Genomic DNA, 6000 nt, shown 5'->3' on the forward strand with positions numbered 1-6000 from the left:
GTGGAAACTCAGAGGCATCGTCGGAAACTTCCGTTTGAACTCTAACTTGTTCTCCCAGACGTCGGCAGGAAGGTTAGGCCTGTAGGGGAGCCTGAGGACCTTGAACCCGTCCATGCAGGAGGCATAATGGCCGAAGTACATGGGCATGAACTGCGCCTCTACAGGACTGCCGTCGAGCCGGTGGAACGTGCCCGGGCTCGTGTAAGAGCCGAACTGCTTGAGCCACGCTCTCTTGAAGTAGACGGCGTTGGCGAGCACCAGATCGGTCTCAGCGTCGACATCCGTAGGTGAGATGATAGAGCTGATGAGGTTGTTGGTGGCTTTCTTCACACGTCCGTTGATCGTCTCAACAGCTTCCTCCGGCTGCACATCACAGGAGCATTATATAACACGGCCGGTGAGCTTGGAGAGGAAAATGAAAAATGGAAGAATAACTTGGTCGACATAAAATTTTCTACCGACTATAAATAGTTAAATACCTTGCTGGCGAAGCTCACGGTGCGCGCCTCGGACTTGTAGGAATGGGCGGCCACGTCCCGGAACGCCTTGTCGAGCGCGCCGCAGTGGTCGCCAACCCAGACGCCGCCGCCGAAGAGCACGCGCGGCCCGCCGGTGTCGGCGCGGTCGTCGTCCAGGAGGCTGTCGGCGATGCCGCGCCCGAAGGCGGCGAGCTCACTCGCCGACGGCGCCCCGAGGAAGCTGAGCAGCTGGGCCTGTGTGGTGCCCCGCGCGCCCGCGGCCATCAGGGCCAGCGCGGCGTGGACGGAGAGCGGAGAGAACGCGACGTTGCGCTCGATCGCGGTTGCGTCGACGTCGCCCACCGGTGCGAGGAGCTTGGCGAGGCGGAGCGCCAGGGCTGTCTGCCCGTCACGGGCTGCGTCCGCCATGATTGTAGCTGGGTGTGCGCCGTGCGCGATGCGGCCGGGGGCACGACCACGCACGAATATATACGCGCGAGAGCCCAAGCGCGCGTCCGGCGGTATTCTGAACGGCGCCAGTTCGACTCCCGAGTCCGGCGTACAACCCCACCCCACCACGTCCGTCCAGCTTCCAGGCGCACGAACGTTAACTTTCCATGTAGTAACTGTTGACCACTTCGACTAGTGGCACCTTTTATTCTAAGACTAGTCATAATGGGGAGTAATTTAGTGGGAGTAATATATGCATCACATCATTAATTAGGTTATATACTTGTCGGGGGTTGGGTACGACATATGTCAACGGATGGCTTATCATGGTGGGGGCGAGTAAAACGTCGTCGGTGCCTGGAAGCGGGATAAGACGTAGACACATACGCCGGCGAACTTTACCCAAATTGAGGGCTCTCCGTGGAGATAATACCCCTACTCCTACTCTGCGGGGTCTCTGCATGATCACTAAGGCACTAGTGCTACAAGTTGCTCCTTGAGCTGTGTCTAGAGGTAGGAGAAGGCAAGGCTAGCTCTTCCCTGCTATAGATAACTGGCTAGTTCTATCAGGGTTGGAACCCTTTGCATGGGTGGCGTGAGGGGCTTATATAGGCCTACCCCCCAGGGGTACAATGGTAATCCGTCCGGGTGCTGGGCCCGACTGTCAGTGTCTCCAGCCTCCGGCTTCTCCGCCGACCGTTGGGGCCCGCCGCCTGGTGGGCCCTGCCGGCTGGTTGGTGGCTGCTTACTGTAGCCGTGTCGTTGATGACGGGGCTTGGTCATCTTAGTGTGGCTACAGTCCCGTCGCCTGGTGGGAGGCCACTGTAGCCACACCTGGTCTTGTCAGCTTAATGGCATGCTTGCCTCGGGGCAATGGACGGCCGCCTGCTGGAGGCCGGCCTCTTCTGAATCCGCCTGGTTGAGCTTCCCCCGCCTTCTACGGGGTCATTGCCCGATAGGGCCCGCCACCTGCAGGCCGTACCGACAGGCCGTCGTGGGGAACAGGACTCCGCCTGCTCGGAGCGACGTCAGGGGAGACATGGCACAGTGCCCCGTCGTGCGGAGATCTCCGCCTGTACGGAGCACTGTAGCCATGCTTGTCCCGAGCATCGGAGGGGATGGGCTTCACTGTAGCCACGCTCTATCTTGTACTCTCGATGGGGGGCTCGGCCGCACCGGAGTCGTGAGGCGGCCGCCTGCCTGACGCCGCCCTCTCTAGAGGCCGGCCAGCAGGAGTCGGTCACTCGGATCGCCGTAGGCTTGGGTCAGCCGCCCTCTAGAAGCCGGCCGCTGAGCCAGCCGACTTCCTGAGGGCGGAGCTTCAGCCTGGGGTCCAGCTAGGCAGAGCTGGCGCAAAGTCTTGATAAATCCAGGGACTCGGGTGAGCCTACCCGTGGCCCGTTACTCCCACAGTAGTCCCCGAAGCCGATGAGGCGTTGCGGTCGAGGGGCGGCGAAGTCTTAGCGGCTTCCCCTCCTCACCGGGCTCCGAGAAGACACCGGTCCGCCACGCAGCCAGCCGACTGCCGAGGCGGGCCCGGTCCGGGCGGAGCTCGTGTGATTGGGTTTTGAACTTCGAGGCGGGAAACAAGTAGCGTGCCTGCTAAGCTTCCCGGGCCGCCGCCCGCTACAGACGCGCCACGCGGCGCACGCCAGCCTGGTCGGCCTGCCACCCCACGCCCTTGACGGGACGTGACACTGGGCCGGGCCCGCCACTACCGGGCCTCGGCAATCGGGCGGATCCGCTGCGCTGAAGGGGACGTTTGCCATTCCCACGACCATTTATGGCGCGGTGAATGCGTGCGGTAAATGGGGGTCGTGGGGTCGTGGGCGCAGTTAATCCCATGACCCGCGTCCCGCCCCCTCGGCTTCGTAGCCCGAGGGCTATAAGTAGGGAGATGGGAGAGGTGCGGCAAAGCTCTCGCGCCCTCTCCCACCCTTCTTCCTCTTCTGCTTGCTCCTCCATCGCAGCTGCCGCTGTTCTGCGCTGCTGCAGTGCTGCCGCCGTCGTCTGCCGCCGACGCTCTTCTCCTCCCCACGCAGCCAGCCGGAAGCCATGGCGTGCGAGAGAGGCGGCGACTGGGACGGATCGACCATGATCGAAGATCACATCTCCTTCCTCCGCGACACGCACCGGATGCCCAGCGCGGCCTTCGTCAAGGTGCGGGTGCCGCTGGAAACAGAGATCTCGCCTGCGCCGCGGGGAGACGAGCGGGTCGTCTTCCGCTCGCATTTCCTCCGCGGCTTCGGCCTCCCGGTGAGCGGTTTCTTCCGCTCCTTCCTCGACTTCTACCATCTTCAGCCTCACCACCTCACGCCCAACGCGGTGACTCTACTCTCCGCCTTTGTCACGGCGTGCGAGGGCTACATCGGCATCCTCCCCACAATCGAGCTGTGGGGAGCGTTCTTTTATGGGAAGCTCGGCACCTCTGCAAGGGAGACGGCGGCCAAGTGCGGGGGCTTTGTCACCGTGCGCCGTCCGGCGAAGCGGAACGCCTTCCCCGTCATCAACCTGGCGCAGTCGGTGAAGATGTGGCAGCAGTCCTACTTCTACGTTGAGAACGTAGACCCTGCCGCCGACTTCCTCAACCTGCCGGCCTATGAGGCCGGCCCCCTCACTGGGGCTCGGCCCACCTGGGGGTACAAACCGAAGCCGGTGTTGGCGGACGCGGCGGCCGCCATTGGCCGACTCCGAGTGCTCCAGGAGTCGGAGGGCCTCGTGGCCTCCGACCTCCTCGTTGCCTTCGTCGAGCACCGAGTCCTCCCGCTCCAGATCCGCCCTCATCCGATATTCCGGATGGGCGGACACCGCGATCCGTGCCGGTTGTGCACGAAAGGGATGCCGCCTGCCGAAGTCGCACGGATGGTAAACGAGATCTCCGACCTCAAGGTGTTAGAGGAAGAGTGGCGGTACGGGAAGCGACCGTACTCCCGCCACAATCCGCCGCCCGCTGTAAGTTTCTTCATTTTGTCCTGTGATCTGTTTTCTTCAGCTTCGTTTCTTGTCATGATGCAGCTCCTTCTTGGTTGCAGATTTACATGTCTGCGGCAACGGCCGCCCTCCTGGGGCCGGGTGACAACCTCCAGCCGGACAGGGCGGTGAGTGACTTGGACGACCCCGACTTGGGGGCGGCCTCCCTGGCGGATGACGCGACAGGCGGCAGCGGTGGAGCAGGCGGCTCCGAGGAAGGCGGCGGCGTGGGGACTTGGCCCGATGACGACGAAGATGAAGACGAACCGTGCCCCGTCCGGAGCTCTGCCACTACCAGCGTCGGCCCTTCCTCCGGGCCGCCCGCTCGCGGCAGCAAGCGCAAGCGGAAGTAGGGCACTGCCCTGTTTGGCAGCGCCCCGAAGAAGCCCAAGAACCCAGCCGCGGCCATGGTGGCCCAGTATCAGAGGCAGCCGAAGGTGCCCATTATGGTGTCGGCGTAAGTGTCTTTTCCTTACTTCTTGGTTTCTCGTCAATCTGGCGCGAGAGCCCTTCTAACTTGTCTTCTTATTTCAGGGCCCCGCTAACCCTTGAGAGGCCGGGCGCCGCCTCGGTCCTTAGGTCGGAAGCGACCTCCTCGACCAACCGGTGGATCGACCCGGCCGTCGACCTCCATGAGGCGACAGAGCGGAATGCGCGGGAGGCGCGTGAGGAAGAGGCCGACCGCCTGGCCAAGGAGCAGGCGGACAAGGCCGTCGCGTCCGCCGAGAGAGCGCTAGCGCAGGCTGAAGCCCAAGCCGCGGAGAAGGAGCGGCTTGCGGAGGCTATGCGCCGCCAAGAGGTGTTGCTCGTGGTGCCCCTGAACACCGCGCCGCCTCCTCCTGAATTCGAGGCGACGACCCCCTGATCCGGGAGCGGGAGGACGACGATGTAGCCATGTCGGACGTCTTCGTGCCGCCGCCCCCGCCTCCGCCGCCTCCGCCAGCCAGCGAGCCGCGAGACAAGCAGCCGGTTGCGCCGCCGGTGCCATCAGTCGAGAACACGGTGGTGACGGACCTGATTCCTACGGTCCGCACACCTACGCATCGTCGTCTGGAGAAGGCGGCCTCAGCACCGCGGCCGCAGGAGGTCGGCACCGCAAGTTCATCGGTCCCCGACACCGAGGCGACCAGTGCCGAACACGTGGGTTGGATACACGGGGGCGGGACGGGCGCCCTGAACCAGGCGTCTTTTGACGTCCAGGCGAAGCTCCGGGCAGAGGCGAAGGCCCTCAAGCGCTGCAACGAGGCCTTCTTGGAGTCGCGAACCGCCATACGCGTAAGTTGTCTTTGGCTTTCTCTTCGGATGATCCTCTTGATTCTCTTGTGAGGGCGCGCAAGCGCACCCACTGGGTGTAGTCCCCAAGTTCCGGGCCGGCTGCTGAGCAGGCGGGTCGGAACTTTATCTTGCAATTGTCGACTGCTGATTTCGCCTGATGTCTCTTCTGCAGGACTATCACAATCTCCGCGCGACCGCCTACAACTCCAGGGTTCGGGAGCTGGAGACGCAGACTGCCCATCTGACACTGAGCCGGGGTAAGTTTCTATCTTCCTTTCTTAGCGGGGGCGCGCTGGCGCACCCGCAGGTTGTAGTCCTCGAGGTTCGGGCCGACTGCTAAGCAGTCGGGCCGAACCTCCTCAGTTGTTTCTTTTATTTGTCCTGTCCGCTTGACAGATGCATTTTTCTTTTCTTTCTTTCTTCAGAGGCCAATGCCACCCTGCAACAGCAGCTGGGCGAAGCCAACAACGCCCTGCGTGGCAAGGAGGCAGAGTGTAGCAAGCTGAGCGAGGAGCGGGATCGCCTGGTCGCCCAGCTTGCCGAGCAGGCAGAAGCCCTCAAGGCGGCCCAGCTGAAAGTGAAGACGACGGAGACCAACCTCCTCGCCGAGTTTGAGATCGAGCGCTCGGCCTGGGCCGACAAGGAAGCCCAGATGACGGCGTGCTTTGGCAGCATTGAAGACTTGGTCGATGGCAAGTCTCATTCTCTTGATTTTCTTGTTTTAAACTGTCAGCCGTTGCTTATAGCCTTGGCCTTTTTCTTCATCCGCCTGGACAGACTTCTTCCCGGGCCATTCTGTAGCCGCAATCCAGATGATCAAGGCCCAGCGTGAGGAGCGAAGGGCGGA

Source organism: Triticum aestivum, chromosome 2B (genome assembly GCF_018294505.1).
Source record: "Triticum aestivum cultivar Chinese Spring chromosome 2B, IWGSC CS RefSeq v2.1, whole genome shotgun sequence".
Classification (NCBI taxonomy): domain Eukaryota; kingdom Viridiplantae; phylum Streptophyta; class Magnoliopsida; order Poales; family Poaceae; genus Triticum; species Triticum aestivum.